Source organism: Chiloscyllium plagiosum, chromosome 10 (assembly GCF_004010195.1).
Source record: "Chiloscyllium plagiosum isolate BGI_BamShark_2017 chromosome 10, ASM401019v2, whole genome shotgun sequence".
NCBI classification, from domain to species: Eukaryota; Metazoa; Chordata; class Chondrichthyes; order Orectolobiformes; family Hemiscylliidae; genus Chiloscyllium; species Chiloscyllium plagiosum.
Genome location: NC_057719.1, coordinates 39,013,834 through 39,030,448, shown reverse-complemented (window position 1 = coordinate 39,030,448; position 16,615 = coordinate 39,013,834). Strand labels below are relative to the sequence as shown.

Genomic DNA, 16,615 nt, shown 5'->3' with positions numbered 1-16,615 from the left:
TTCACTAGTTTCCGCATTTCCCCTCCCTTCACCTTATCCCAGTTCCAAACTTCCAGCTCAGCACCATCCTCATGGCCTGTCCCACCTTCTGCTCCACCCTCCTCTCCAACATTTACCGCTTCCTCCATCCACCTATTGCACTCTCAACTACCTTCTCCTCAGCCTCACCCCCTCCCATTTATCTCTCCATCCCCGAGGCTTCCAGCCTCATTCCTGATGAAGGGCTCCTGCCCGAACCGTTGATTTTCCTGCTCCTTGCTTGCTGCCTGACCTGCTGTGCTTTTCTAGCACCACTCTAATCTCGTCTCTGGATTAATACTCTAGCGATAATACCACTAGGCCATCATTTCTTTATTAATCTGTTGAATGCATCTTTGACAATTTCTACAGCTGGTTGAGTAAGAAATGCCCAGGTGTTGGGCAGTCAGGGAACCTCAGGAGCCCAGTTACCTCCTCAGGCCCACACAGTCTTTGACCTCTTGGTTGGGCAGTTAATGATTTCATCAAAATGTACAGAGGGGAACAGGAGCAGCAGGCAGGTTTGGTTGAGGCACTCATTAGGCTGATTGAAGTATAATGTTATCAACCGATGTTAACAGTGCCGTGCTGGCTCTGGAATGTTGGGAGTCTGGTTACCACCATTGAAACACATATCCAGTACTCTGTGTCTGCTGGATATATACACACAAACCTGCACTCCATCACTATAGTAACAGATGCTCAGCATCAATGGCAAGATGAGAGTGGGAAGTGGGATCTCCAGATTCCCCTTCCTCTCAGAGATAAACTAATGTCAGTAGGCACCCGTAGGGAGGAGGAGTCACATACAGAGGCTTCTAGAAGCTTCCTATCAGCACATACCAGAGGTGTTTGGCCTGTTCACCTCCCTCTTACAAATGATGTTAAAGCCTACAAAAGGCAAGCATGTATCTGGACAGGAGCTTCTTAGCAGGCCTGAGTTTTCTAGGCTAAACCACTCCTTAGGACAACCAGTTGAGTCTTCTAGGCCAACAGGTCCAAATATAGAGCACCTCATCTGTGGACGTTTGGACTACACTTATATTGAGTGGGAGGTTAAGGAACATAAAACTTACTGAGGACCAGGACCTATAGGCAATATAACCAACAGAACGTTATGTAACTAAGTGAATTTGAAACGAAGCTCATTCATCTTGGAAACAGTTTTAAATTTGGTTCTGTCAGACTTCTCATGCTGAACAGTTCATAACACTGTCTTGGTCTCTTGGATTTCCCTCTCAGTCAATATCCTCATCTCCATTGTTAGAAAATTTCTATTAAGCCACATTTCTTCTGCATTGAGGAAATAACCTTCCTTTGTCAGCTTCTGTAGTGAATTGCACAGCTTGTCATAATGATGCAGCAAAGCATTTCTAGGTATTAGTGCAGTTCAGACATTGGAATCTCATCTTAGGGAGGCCTTTAGTCCATTCCACAATGACTTAGGTGGGATTGTGGGCAGTGTTGTATCTCCATTAAGTGTCAGTCTGAGGATTACATAAATGGGTCATCAGCCATGTTTAGAGGGTGTACCACTTGTCTCCCAATAGCCATTCCTGAGACACAAGGACTTGGAAAGGAATATGTAGAATACATGCATAATGGTAGCTCCCAGATTATCTGGCGCATATGTCCAAAATCTACCACTGATGGTCACAAATAATTTGAGTATTGATGGAATAGAAGCTTTTCCTGTTGCTGGACTCCGCAGTTTGGTAATTTGGGCATTCTGAGAACAATTTGGGTGTAGTCAATTGTGCCTACACCTATAGGAAGTCAGCAATGGTGGAGAACCCCATTGGCAAAGCTCCTTGGCTCTCCTTGTCATAATGGAAGATATAAATTGTGTTGGCGGTATTGTGGCAAAGTGTTAGTATCCCAACCGCTGGGTCAGAAGATCTTGGTTTGAGTCCCACCTGCTTCAGACATATGTCATAATGTGTCTGGACAGGTTGATTAAAAATATTTATAAACTGGTCTCAACTGGAGAAAATAGCATCAGTAATAGTCACTTGCATTTGTGGGTCAAAGGTTGCGCAATGCCACACAGGTCCCTGGATACTTTCTGAAACAAAAATCTGGCATAAAAATTCAAGGCAGTTTAATGTTGGTCACCCATTCCTGCAAGTGCAAATCTTACTCAAGTAGATTTGAGATAAGAAAACTGCAGATGCTGAAATCCAAAATAGACAGGCAGGAGGCGAGAAGAACATAGCAGGCCAGGCAGCATCAGGAGGTAGAGAAGTCGATGTTTTAGGTGTAATCCTTCTTCAGGACCCTTGCTCCAGTAGATGACCTGAGACACCTTTAATCTGTAACTGCAATGTCTTCCTGAAAGCTGTGGAAAATGACGGCAAGGAATTTAGGTCATATCATCCCGTCTGCCTCCTCAGAGATCAGGGGTGGGGACGTGGTCTTCTCCTATGTGGCAGCCATTGGAGGTTACTGTTCTTTTGAGCTTCCTGACAACATTATAACTGCTCTCTCCTTCAAAGCAATCTTCATCTGTGCAGCAAAGTTGCAAGGAGTCCACCAATTGCCAAGTCCATATCAGATTCGTGAGCTGATCATTTGTGGGGAGTGTCCAAAATAGAACAGCATTTTACTAACAGTAGTACTGACTTCTCGCGTGAATCACAATGAAGCATGACATATAGCATCACACAGTCGGCCACAGAGGTTTTACAATGAATGCAATATCAGGTCTCAATAAGTAGCTCTGAGCTGTGTAGCATTATCTAGATGCATGTTGCAGATTCAAAGTGCAAGAACTACATTGAGGAAGTGAAATTCTGGAGTTAATCCATCATGCCAGCATCTGCATCCAAAAGAACCCATCCATGACCATCACAAACCATGTCCTTACATACTTACAGTTCAGCGTGCAAATGTAGCAGCTCCAAAATGTCAGATGTAAAATGTATAAAATGTGATTTAGAAATTGTAAATCCATGTGAGACTTTCAAGTTTTTACCCAAATAGATTTGCTTACCTGATATGACAAACAGGCAATTAGTACAAAATATGAAATAGCCTTGATTGTTTGAGGCCATAATTTTTAATGTTCATTCCTCAAAAAGAATGACCTCCCATGAATTGCAATTTGATATCTAATGGGTTGCATTATTGAATCTGTGGATACATGAATGATGCTATTGGCCTTTGCAGGGCCTCACATTTAAACAATTTTATTCTGTATGAAGAGACAGACATTACCTTGCCCAGTCGGTACACTGGAGAGCAGTGCAAGTCATATAGGCTGGCAGCCTGTGAGTATGCACAAAGTGAGTCAGCACAAGGAAAGCCATAAGATTCATCCCATGTGTATGCATGACATGCTTGTTTACCCCCGTGTGTAGAACAACCTGGCAGAATAATGTAAGTCGTGTGTCCCTGAGCTCCATAGTGGAGTATGGAGTGACTGATGTGATGTATACTGCTTCAAAATCAGCCAAATAAGAACATAGAAAATAGGTGCAGGAGTAGCCATTCAGCCCTTTGAGCCTGCAACACCATTCAATATGACCATGGCTGATCGTGCAATCTCAGTATCCAATTCCTACTTTTTCTCCATTTCCTTTGATCCCTTTCGCTGCAAGGGCCACATCCAGCTCCCTCTTGAGTATATTTAGTGAAATGGCCCCAACAGCTTCTTGTGGGAGAGAATTCCACAGGTTCACAACCTTCAGAGTGAAGAAATTCTTCCTCATCTCAGTCTTGAATGTCTTACCCCTAACGATGTAATGAGGCTGACAATTTGGCAATACTCATTTGTGTGGTTTAAGGTTAGAAGAGTACAGAATTATGGAGAATGCAGGACATTGTGGTGAGGTCAGAGTTGTCTGAAGCTCCAGAGAAGTAAGCAGCACACTATTGCTGCCAGGTAAACATTCTGTCTTTTAGAGAGTCATAGAGTCACAAAACACGAAAACAGACTCTTTGGTCCAACTTGTCCATGCAGACCAAGTTTCCCAAACTAAACTAGTCCCACTTGCCTGTATTTGGTCCATATCCCTCTAAACCCTTCCTGTTCACGTATCTATCCAAAAGTCTTTTAAATGTTGTAACTTTTCCTGCATCTACCACTTCCTCTGGCAGTTGCTCCTCAGGTCCCTTTAAATCTTTTTCCTCTCCCCTTAGTTTTGAACGTCAGGATGTGGTGCCATCTAGCTTCTCAGGTAAGAAGAGTAGACTTAAGAGCACCATAGAAACGAGGTGAGTTTAGCCATTATTGAGGTATAAATGCATGATAATTGCCACTCATTAGCGAGATTCAGAACTTGGGTTAAATATCAAGGGACAAATCAGAAATTTCTTGCATGAGGGTGAAAATCATATTTTTCCATTTTTGCCATATTTTTTCAACATTCTCACAATTTTCCATGCTGCTTAAGGAAGTGGAGAGTTCAGCCCAGACCTCTGCTTCTAACCACAGATGCTGCCTGATCTGAGTTTTCTGGCACTTCTATATTCCAGCATCCATAGCATTTTGTATTTGCATAAAGATAAAGTACATGAGGAGGCTTGGAAGGTAAGTTAGCAGAGATATCAGGTTGTATTTCTTCAGAGGACAATTAGAACCAGTATTCTAGATTTCATTGAGAAATAAAAATTCTAATGGGAAGACAGCAATTTTGGTATTATAGAAAAATGAAATAAAGTGGCCTACTTCCTTCAACCTTAATATGTCTTATGTACCATTTAATATGAACCTAATATCATGTGTTTATGTGAAGCTGAATCTTACAAGATGCCAGATTCTCCACTCTGGCTGGAAATTTGGGGAAGACTCTATTCAGGGCAACAATGACTGTCATGCAGCATTTCAGTTGGAGGGGAGATTTTCACCTCTCAGGAACCGGATGTCCTGCATAAGAAAAATGCAGACCAATCCAAGGCTTACATCTCACTAGAACTTTGTAGCAGAACCATGAGGCATTGAATGATTTGGGTAAGCTGGCAGGCCTTGGGAACAGGGGCTGAATGGGCAGGGGGTCTTGGGTTTCAGAGGCTAAGGGGGACTGGCAACAATGGGGAGCAGTTCATATAATGTACCCAGAAGTACATTAAAGAGGGACTCTTCTGCACCAACCTACCACTGGCCCATGCAGGAAAACCTATCAGGTTGGGTGCTTGGAGTGAACTTCTCCCACTATTGCTTAAATCCTATAGTGATGAATGAGATCCTGTAGTGGGAATGAATTGCTCATTTAAGCACCTCAGTTGGCCCACAAATGGATGAGCTGGCCACAGCAATCCCCACTATATACCCCTGTTATAAAAGTAGTAATAGCTAGGTAATTGGTCACCCACTGGATTTAATGAGACTCCACCTTCAAACTCACTGACTGAGAAATGTAAAAATCCAGCTTGTGATATTATCTATTTTCACATGATAAGTTTTAACGAGCAGTTTAGGTTAGATTAGAACCCCTACAGTGTGGAAACAGGCCCTTCAGCCCAACAAGTCCACACCGACCCTCCGAAGAGCAACCCACCCAGACCCATTCCCCTACATTCACCCCTGACTAATGCACCTAACACCATGGGCAATTTAGCATGGCCAATTCACCTGCCCTGCACATCTTTGGACTGTGGGAGGAAACCCACGCAGATACAGAGAGAATATGCAAACTCCACACAGACAGTCGCCCAAGGCGCTGGAATTGAACCTGGGACCCTGGTGTTGTGAGGCAGCAGTGCTAACTACTGAGCCACCGTGCCGCCCACTAATGATAAGATTAGATTCCCTACAGCGTGGAAACAGGCCCTTCGGCCCAACCAGTCCACACTGACCCTCCAAAGAGTAACCCACCCAGACCCATTTCCCTCTGACTAATGAACCTAACACAATAGGTAATTTAGCATGTCCAATTCACCTGCAGTAGGAAACTGGACCACGCGGAGGAAACCCACGCAGACACGGGGAGAATGTGCAAACTCCACACAGATAGTCATCCGAGGCTGGAATTGAACCTGGGACCCAGGTGCTGTGAGGCAGCAGTGGTAACCACTGAGCCACCGTGCTTCCAGCATCTTTACGTAGGTACACAAGATCAGCATGTTACGTATGTAACAATCACAATTAATAAAATTAACTGATTAAGAACCTGCAGTTATTATGATATGGTTGTATTTTATCTTTCAACAGATATTCAAATTAGTGATGCTAAAAGAATTGATGAATATCAGATATATTTACATGCAGGTATGTGTCAAACAGACTGTAATCATATTTAAATCAGCTTCTCTGACAGTAAAATGCTATTCAGCAGTAATGTTGAAACAATGTGCAACTAATGTTTTGATTGCCATAACTTTTTTGGTGTGCTGCAAACCTACATTGTGCGTAGCAATGTTATTTGAAATAATTTGCATGCAAGCAAATATTTTAGTTTTGAATATCGGGAATAAGAATGTTCTTGAGCTGAAGAAATTCATTATGTGCAATCTATGCAATGATATCACAGTGTTGAAAGGCCAACAGAATAATGACCATTAGTGTACAACCATAATGGAAGCATAATTATTGTCACATTTTGTTATTCTCTTTATTACTGTGACCAAAAGAAACTTGCTTGATTAAAAATGATAAGTTTACAATTACTAATTTATTGTAGCTACAGTTTATTCGTTTGTAACAGGATGTTTGCTGTTTAAGAGCTGAGCAAATATGTTGGGTTAGTTCATTGAGTTGAATTGAATTTATTGTCATGTGTACCGAGACACAGTGAAAAGCTTTGACTTGTGAACAGATCACATAGCTAAGTAGCAAAGATAAGTAAATAATAGGTAAACAGTGGCAAAATCAAAAACACAGGTACAGGTGAACATTAAGAGTTTGTGAGTCCATTCAGTAGTCTAACAACAGTAGGGTAGAAACTGTTACGAAACCGGCTGCATGTGTTCAGGCTTCTGCACCTTCTCCCCAAATGATAGAGGTTGTAGAAAAACAATGCCAGGGTGGGATGGATTTTTGAGAATGATGGTTGCCTTTCCTTGACAGCAGGCCTGGTAGATGGTAAATTAAAAATCATACGACACCAGGTTATAGTCCAACAGGACTATAATCTTGTGTTGTGTGTTATCTGACCTTGTCCACCGAGTCCAACACCGGCTCCTCCTCATCAAGATTAACCTAAGCAGCATTGTTGCTGATGTGCTGCTTATCAGATCTGCATGCATTCAATTGATAATGATCGACTTGCATATACTGTAGATAAGGGGAAAATAATTAGAAGCAGCCAACATGATTTTCACAAAGGAAGGTTGGGCTGGCAGGGATGATTGGTTTTTTTTGAGAAAATGACAAACTTAATGGAAGGAAGAATCACAAACAGTGCACATGCTATAGTTCAATTTTCAGGAATCCTTTGGGAAGACACCACATGGGAGAATGCAGCGGAGAACAAAGTATGGACTAAGTGAAGGGTAACTAATTGAATTGAATTGAAATGTTCAGAGGTCAGGGAGCGGAGAGTGGGTGTTGGATTTTTTGAATGACCATTTTATTATTTAGATGATAAGAAATTGGTACAGGAGTAAGCCATTTGGCCCCTTGAGCTTGCTCCGCCATTCAATAGGTTCGTGGCTAATCCAAATTCCTCATGTTCATTTTCCTGTGTTTTCATCGTAACCCTTGATTCATTTACTGATAAAGAATCTATTTGTCTCAGTCTTAAACATGTGTAAGGTCCCTGAGCCCACAGCTCACTCTGATAAGGAGTTCCTAAGACTCTCAACCTTCAGAGAAGGAATTCCTCCCCATCACAGTCTTAAATTGGTGCCCCTTTATTTTGAGACAATGCGTCTGGTCCTACATTCTCTCATGAGGGGAGCATCCTCTCAGTATTTACCCTTTCAAGCCCTTTAAGAATCCTGTATGTTTCAGTGAGATCACACCTCATTCTTCTAAAGTTCAGTGAGTAGACTCCTATCTTGTTTAGCCTTTGTTCATACTGGAGATCATCCTAATGAAGCTTCTCTGAACTGCTTCTGATGAAATGATATCATTCCTTAAACAAGGGGACCAAAACTGCTCACAGTACTTGAGATGTAGTTTATCAGCACCTTGTACAGATGCAGTAAGATTCTCTACTCTTATACTCCAACCTGCTTGAAATAAAGACCAACATTCTATTAACCTTCTGATTACATGCTGCATCTATGTGATAGCTTTCTGTGTTTGTGCACATATCACTTTGTGTTGCAACTTTCGGCAGTTTTTCTCTATTAAATAATACTCAGCTCATTTGTTCTCCCTTTCAAAAATAACAACTTCACATTTTCCCACATAATACTCTATTAAACCAACTTGTTGCTCACTTGCTTAACCTATCAATGTCTCTGTAAACTGTTTGTTTCCCTCTTACTCCTTGCCTTTCCAACTTTTTTTTGTGTTGTCTGCAAATTTAAGCAATAGTGGGAGTACATTCACTTCCTTTCTTCAAGTCATTTATATATATATTGTAAGCATTTGCAGTCCCAGCATGATTCCCTGTAGAACCTCATTTGTCACAGGTCACCAACTTGATAAAAGAACTCCTTATCCCACATCACTGTTTCCTGCCCATTAGTCAATTTTCTTTATCCATACCAAAATGATCTTCAGGAGGCAGAATGCACAAACGCTGGCAAATCTAGCTTTCAGGACCTTTTTTTTTCTCTAAGGGCCTCAATTACAAACAAGTGTTTGGCTATCTGTCCAAAATGGGCTGAAGCAGCAGCCAACATCTGGGCACCAATGGACATTGGGATAGCTACCGGAGGGAAAAAGTTATCAGCAGGACGTCGTATCATGCTGTGAAGGTTTTGAGGGATTCTTGATGGAAGGCAGGGTCAAGAGACAATGGCTTTCATTGTGAGGTCTGCTGGAGCACTTCTCATTGTATTTGCCTTGCAAAGGGAAAAAAAATTAAACTTGCCTTGGATGATTCTTTACCTTCCTGACAATTTTGATCTGTTTTTAACAGGAGGGAAAACTGTGACAATTTCCTCCCTTAGGGAATGGAGTCATAAGGATAAACGGATTATCTTCAAACATGGATGGCACATGCAGCACCCATTCATATTTGAATTTTGTGATTATGACCTAAGATTGAGTAAAGTTCTCATCTTCATAATTATGAAACATATTGTTTGTTTAAAGTTGGCAGACTGCTGGCCTTTTTAAAAGCTGGCCTAAATATTGTACAAGTTAGGACTCTGTCTTCCAAAGTAACAAAATTACACAATACCAGGTTATATTCCAACAAGCTTATTTGGAAATATAAGTTTTCGGAGTGCTGCTCCTTTATCAGCTACCTAGTGGGGCAGGATCATAGGACACAAAATTTACAGTAACAGATCAAAGTGTCCTACAACTGATGCAATGTATTGGTCAAACCTAGATTGCTGTTAAGTCTTCAGTCGCTTAGAATGGAGTTGCAGGTTTCGATTCATTAATGTGTACCCAATCCCAGAACTTCTTTCAAGTCACAGCCTTGAGATAATGTAAGGCTTTATTGAAAAAAAGGGTGACATTTCAGCTCATACAATACATTACAGGTTAGAGTCTGTCTATCCCTATCTTGAATCAGACTGATTCTATTCCCAAGGTAGGAATTGATCAAATGTCACATGGACTGACTGTCTACAGATTGTGTGCTTTTTGAACAAAATAGAATGTATCTGCAAGTGCAAATTCACCCCATAGACTTATAATTGTATGCATGCATGTGTGTGGGAGTGAGAGTGTGTACATGCTTGATAAAGAGTGTGTATGTGTGACAGAGTATATGTGTGTGACAGAGTATATGCCTGTGAGAGGGTATGTGTATGTATGAGAGAGGGTCTGTGTAAATGCGATCATGTGTAAGAGTGTGTGTGTGTATGCTTGTGTGTCAGAGAGTGTATAGTGCAGTGGGGTCACCTATAGTGTGACATTAACCCAAGATCCCGGTTGAAGCTATCCTCACGGGTACTGAACTTGGCTGTCAGCCTTTGAAGTCTGCCTTGGAGGGCGGTCACCTGAAGATCCAAGACCAAATGTCCTTGACCGTTGAAGTGTTCCCCACCTGGGAGGGAACTACACTAGAAACTCTCACACACTTGCACACACACACTCACACTCACACATACACACCCCTCTCATACACACGTTCACTCAGAGAGACACACCCATACTCACGCGCACATCCTCTCACAGGCATATACTCTGTCATTCTTGCACACTCACTCTATCAAACGTGCATGCACACACACATTCTCTCTCTCTCACTCTCTCACTCTCACTCTCACTCTCACTCTCACTCTCACTTTCACTCTTTCTCTCAAGTGTGTGTGCACACACACATACCTATAAATGTATGGGGTGAATCTGCGTTTGCAGATACATTCTATTTTGTTCAAAAAGCACACAATCTGTAGGCAGTCAGTCCATGTGACATTTGATCAATTCCTACTTTGAAATAGAACCAGCCTGATTCAAGGTTGGGATACAGACAAACTCTAACCTCACACCTTTCCTGGCCAATATGAATGCCTCTATTGGATATAAGGAGAAAGTGAGGTCTGCAGATGCTGGAGATCAGAGCTGAAAATGTGTTGCTGGAACAGCGCAGCAGGTCAGGCAGCATCCAGGGAACAGGAGAATCGATGTTTCGGGCATAAGCCCTTCTTCAGGAATGAGGAAAGTGTGTCCAGCAGGCTAAGCTAAAAGGTAATGTACTTGAAGAACCCAACATTGATGTGGAATGGCCCTGCAGAAAGCAATCTCCATGCCCTTGTTTTTGAAAACCCCTACTCTCTTGCCCCTCTTACCTCCCCTCACTAGCAACACTCATGCCTTCCTGTTATGTCTACAGCCAGCCCACAAAACAGGGAGATTGTGATGTCTGTTGTAATATGGGGTCTGACAAAACTCATGGCAGAATTGTCATTTAATTTGCAGTGGAGATCACCCCGTAATAAGTGCAACTTCAAACCTTCATTATTTAGATTCTTCACTGAATGAGTGACCTGACATTTTGGAAGGAAGATTATTGAAGAGGGGTTGGGTGGAATTAACGTTTGCACTTCTTTTCAAGCAAAAAACAAGAGTAGGCCAATCGGGCCTTTGAGCCTACTCCGCCATTCAATAAGATCATGGTTGATTTAATTTTAACCTCAATTCTGTATGAGTGATGATGTTTCATTGCATTGGTAATCAAGAATCTATCTAACTGTGCCTTAAAAAAATAATGAAAGGTTCTGGATCCACTGCCTTTTGAGGAATGGAATTCCAAAGTCGTTCAACCCTGAGTGAAGAAATGTTTTGTCATCTCTCTCTTAAATTGTCAATCCCTAATTTTAAACTGAAACTTTCATATTTCATTAATAATAAGTTTAGCAGTTCTTAATCCTGTTTATAAGAGATAGAGGAAACATATGGGCAATTGCAGGAACAGGATGATTGACATGTCTACATCCTGGTAGATTATGATTTTTTCATGTCTTACTGATCGGGATCATTCCATTCTAGTGACTTAGAATAACAGATTGGGAAGGATTTGTTTTTCATATTCAGTTATAACCTTTTAATTTTAACTAAAATTATCAAGAGGGGAATTATGGCTGTAAATCCTCTTCCTCTCTTGTCTGAATGCAACCTTAAGTTTTGACATCCTGGAATTGAATCTCAAGTGAAAAGGATGCAACAGTATAATCTATTTAGACTACTTTTTTCCTACAAGGATGACTTGTTATTTGTATCTTAAGATTTAACTATTTTCCATTAATTTCACATAGCATTTGCCAAGGATCCAACTGATTTTCTAAGACTGCATCAATAAGTTGTTCACTTATTTGTCAGCTACAGTTCTCCTGTTGTCATCAACTACTCCAAATCTAAGACTGTGTGGAGATGAGGAGAAATTTTCTCTCTGAGGGTAGTGATTCTATGGAATTTTTATCCAACAGTGCTGTATTGTTGTTAAGTATATTCAAGGTTCAGGAAACAGATTTGTAATCAGTAAAGAATCAAGGGTTATGGAGAATAAGTACAAAAGTGGAGTTAAGGAATATCAAAGCAGTCAGGATCTTGATGAATCACTGGAGCAGACTCATTGGGTCAAATAGCTGACTTTTGCTCCTACATCTTACAGTCTTATTGTCCCAAGGGACTCCTGTATTATCTGACTGGTGTTTTTTCTTTGTCTAACAGTCATGCATTCTTTTTCTGTCTGCGTACTCTACTTGTGGTGTGACTATTCCACTGTATGTTGTGCCCACGATGATCTTAGTCATGTGGATAGTCTACAATGACTCTAGCTGCTGCTAAAAAATCTTATACTTGAGCAAGTTAGCATTGAGGAGAAGGAGGTGTTAGCTATTTTAGCAGGCTTGGAAGTGGATAAGACCCAGGGCAAGATGAGATATATCACAGGCTGAGGGATGCAGGATTTGGGATTGTAGATGCTCTGACATCAACTTTCAGTTGTTCTCTGGCTACTGGAGGAGTGGGAGAACAACTAATGTGGTGTCATTATTCAAGAAGTGTCATGGGGATAAACCAGGCAACTACATGCAGTGAGTCTGTGGTAGGAAAAGTATTGAAAAAAAGTTGACAGAATTAATCTCCATTTGAAGAGGTGAGGATTAATCAAGAATAGTCAGTCAGCCTGACTATATAAAAGGATGATTTTTAACAATTTTTGAGGCAATGACTTTGTGTAAAGATTGGTTTAGTGCTGTTGATGCATGGACTTCAGTGTGGCTTTTGACAAAGTTTCACCTGGAAAATTTGTTTAGCAACACAGCAAGATAGCAAATTGGATCCAACACTGCATTCAAGTTATAGAGGTCTATAGCACAGGCCGAACAAGTCTGCACTGGTCATAAACAAGCATCTAACTTTTCTAATCCCATTTTCCAGCACTTGGTCTGTAGCCCTGTATGCATTGACATTGCAAGTGTACACCTAAATACTTCTTAAATGTTATGAGTGTTTCTGCTTCAACCACCCGACCAGGCAATGAGTTTCAGATTTCTAGCATCCTCTAGGTGAAACATAAGTTGGGATACTACCAACATACTACAATAACCCTCGTCTCTCTTGTTTAATTGTAACCAGCCAACTAGAAAAAAAAAGTTACTTATTATACTCCTCTCACCTGCTTTGCAGAGGCCATAATTTGCTCGCTTGGTTCTGCCCCTAAACTTCTAAAAAAAACTTTAGATTTAACACAGTAACTTGAAGTAAAATGCTAAATTGCAGACAAGGAGTCCCAGATTTCATCTAAGATTAACCCTTACAGCTTAAGACTTTTATCAGCACTTTTATCTCTTCACAATCTTAACAGTCTTCACCAGTGCACTCTGAGATGCCAGTGCAAATCCTCTGTGCAAGAGAACTAGGAAGAGGAATTGGATCATGTATGCCAACTGCTGTGAGCTGGTAGCGAGAGATAAAGAAGGACAGCACCCAAAAATTGGAGCACATTGCCATAATGGTGACCTAGGATTGAAGACCTAGTGCCGCGAGTAGTACACACCAAAGCCATTGATAGAGGCTGGAAAGTCGAGAAAGGGTATTTGATAAAGCCAGCAGTTGCAGGAGACCTACTAAACAATCTGGGCAATAGGCGTGGTGACGGAGATCGTCGTGGGGGCGGGGTTAGGTGTGACGGAACTCGGCTGGGGGGCGGGGTTAGGCATGGTGACGGAGATCGGCGTGGGGGCGGAGACACATGCGGCGTTGTGGGCATGTAGGTTAGTAACGTCACTGGGGGCGGAAGTGGCTGCGGTGACCACAGAGACAGAGTTATTCCCCATAGCAACGGAGGTCGCGAATCTGTCGGCGATTGTCTTCATGGCGATCGTGGAGGCGGTTGTCTGGGCGGCGATCGCGGAGGCTGCGAGGTCGGTGGGGGCGGAAGTGACATCATCGTCGGCAGCGGTGGAGACTATTGCCGCGGGCGATGTAGCGGCCGCGTGTGTAATGGCGCCAGACTGATTTCGGAGGCCGATGCATCTGCAGACCTCACTTTCTCCTCACGTCTCATCAGTTGTATGATACTTTGATCTTTTACTATAAATTCTGTGTCCTATGATCCTGCCCACTAGCTACCTGACAAAGGAGCAGCGCTCCGAAAGCTTATACTTCGAAATAATCCTGTTGGACTATAACCTAGTGTTATGTGATTTTTAACTTTGTCCACCCCAGTCCAACACTGGCACCTCCACATCATGCCTTCCGAAGCATAAACCTTTCACAACCACCCACTCTTCCTCAGCCACACCAACTCCTACTTCTCACTTCATGTTTTCTAATCAACCTGTTCAGTGATGTTATTACACACCCCTGGATCTCCTAGCTCAGAGGAAGGGATGTTATTACTGTGTCCCAGGCTCAAAAATGACTTTTGTGTATTGCATTGTTACCCAAGTGTTTATTCCATAGTAAGAAATAGAAACTTGATGAGTCACTGGTAGTTGTATTTATTGCTTATTGCAAGTTGTCTAGTATGTTATTGTGCAAAATGCTTTTGTGTTAGCTATATGTATACTTTTAAACGTTGTTGAATCACATTTGGTAACTGCTGATATTCAAAACTCAATTATTTATTCAAAGGCCATACAAGAATTAATTGAGAACTTCATTCCACCTTTAACATATGTATAAAATTCTTACAATCATTCAGAAATTGAAGTTGAATAAGATTAACCAGACTCTGGAAGGCATTAATCACAACTACTTTTCTCTTTCTTTGTTGTATCCCTTCTGACTTTATCCGATAAGGGTTGATGTGACAATTTGAAAAATGTGCCTGGTCTTATTATAGCTACTTCGCTTGTGGCTAACAGTAAATTGTCAGTCTTTACTAATTCTGTACCTGTTACATGTTTCCTTCTTCTAATCTTTTACAGCATCTATCTTTATCAGGTTTAACTTAAAAAAGATTGATAGCCCCTTTTATATCATTGTCAGTCGACTTGCACATTTATCCTTATAACTATCTAACAATCATAGTGCTTTCAGTAATGGTCAACAGGCAAAAATGTAGGCAGTTTAATCTGTTTCTGGGCATGTTTCGTAAATATGGAGGTGCTACATTTCTCAGCTTTAAAAATATCCTGTTATAAATCATAAATTAAATTACAGCAATGATTGGCAAAAAAAAGCCCCACTGGTGACTGTGAATCTTTCAAAGAGTTTAAGTGCATTGAGAATCTTTTGTTTCTTAAGTCTTGAGACCTTCAGAAATGGTTGGAGGAAGGCTGTGACACTGACTATCTCCAAGCCCAGCTGACACACGGCAAACATTGGGCAGGCTTCAGACTGAATGACTGACATTAGCAGAACACTACAAGGTGACATTTATGGTTGAAGGACATCGAGGCTTGAAAGCAGTACAGAGAGGATGGTGATGTCTGAGCAACAGGGAGTGTCAAAAGTGCTGAAGGAGATGAACACTGGGTCAGCCAAAGGTGTACGACAGTCAGCATTAGGCTGGGATAAGATCATTCTGAGGCTGTTGTCTTGCAGTCAGCCAGGAAAATCCATGCCTTGGGCTCAGTCTTAGCATCTGGTGAAGCAAAAGAAATAGTCACAGGAATGGTGCAGTTGGATGAGGTAGGATGGGAGTTGGAAACTGAAGGTCAGAGGGCATAAAGTCTTGTTGTGTTGGGGTGGAGAGGGGGTGTGTTAAGAAATACTAGGATGCAGCGCTGGCAGTGGAATCATGCAGGCCACATTTGGAGGTTTCTACTTCACCCTCGCTTGGGAGAAGCTGGCAATTTTGTATGGCAAGGTGTGTGGGCACATGTTATCAGTAGCCAGGTATTGTGCACTGTCACCATGCACTCATCATGTAGCTCATAAGGAGCTGTCCTTTGAAATCACATAGAATATGGCTTCCAATAGAATGTATGGTTATGGAGATGTTGGAAACTTTGAGGTAAGGGATTTTCCTAGGCATGATGGGGCAGGCTGGCAATGTGAAAACCCTGAGAGATATATGACCATCTGCAACACATTACTGTTTCCACAGATCTCTTGAAAGTGACATCACAATATCACGAATTAACCCTACTCTTTCCCATCTTTCGTCTCCGAAGAAACTCTAGGCATCACCTTTTCCAGCATCAATAGGATTAGCAGCAACACAAGCAGGAACTGACACCAGCAGCGGACGAGCCTGCAGAGGCACAATAGCCTGCACAAGAAGGCCAATGTAAACAGCAAGGTTAAACTCAAAACTGAGTCTACAACATTTGATATAGGTCGATACAGATGACTGTGAGGCAGCACTGAGGATGCCTCTGGATCTCTGGAAAGTTGTCTCCTACAACTATTAGCTGTTCTAGTAGACTTATTGTTTTGGAGGCAATCCCAATCTGGTTTCCTGAAGGTGATAACAGCCCTCAGTTAGCAAATAAATTGACAAAGAAGATTGATAGTCGAGACTGTGTTGCTGGAAAAGCACAGCGAGTCAGGCAGCATCCAAGGAGCAGGAGAATCGACGTTTTGGGCACAATCCTTCATGAGGGTGTATGCCTAAAACTTTGATTCTCCTGCTCCTCGGATGCTCCTGACCCGCTGAGCTTTTCCAGCACCACAGTCTCAACTCTGATCTCC

The 16,615-nt window shown here is 41.9% G+C and overlaps 1 long non-coding RNA gene across 1 annotated transcript in view; it reads left to right on the top strand.

Annotated features, from left to right (window-relative positions):
• LOC122553538 overlaps positions 1-16,202 on the top strand; it is a 65,141-nt gene extending 48,939 nt beyond the window's left edge. Inside the window, exons 2-3 of the long non-coding RNA XR_006312757.1 lie at positions 6,170-6,226; positions 16,029-16,202. This is a non-coding gene — a long non-coding RNA (uncharacterized LOC122553538). The remainder of the gene's footprint in view (positions 1-6,169; positions 6,227-16,028) is intronic.
• Positions 16,203-16,615: the final 413 nt, after the last annotated feature.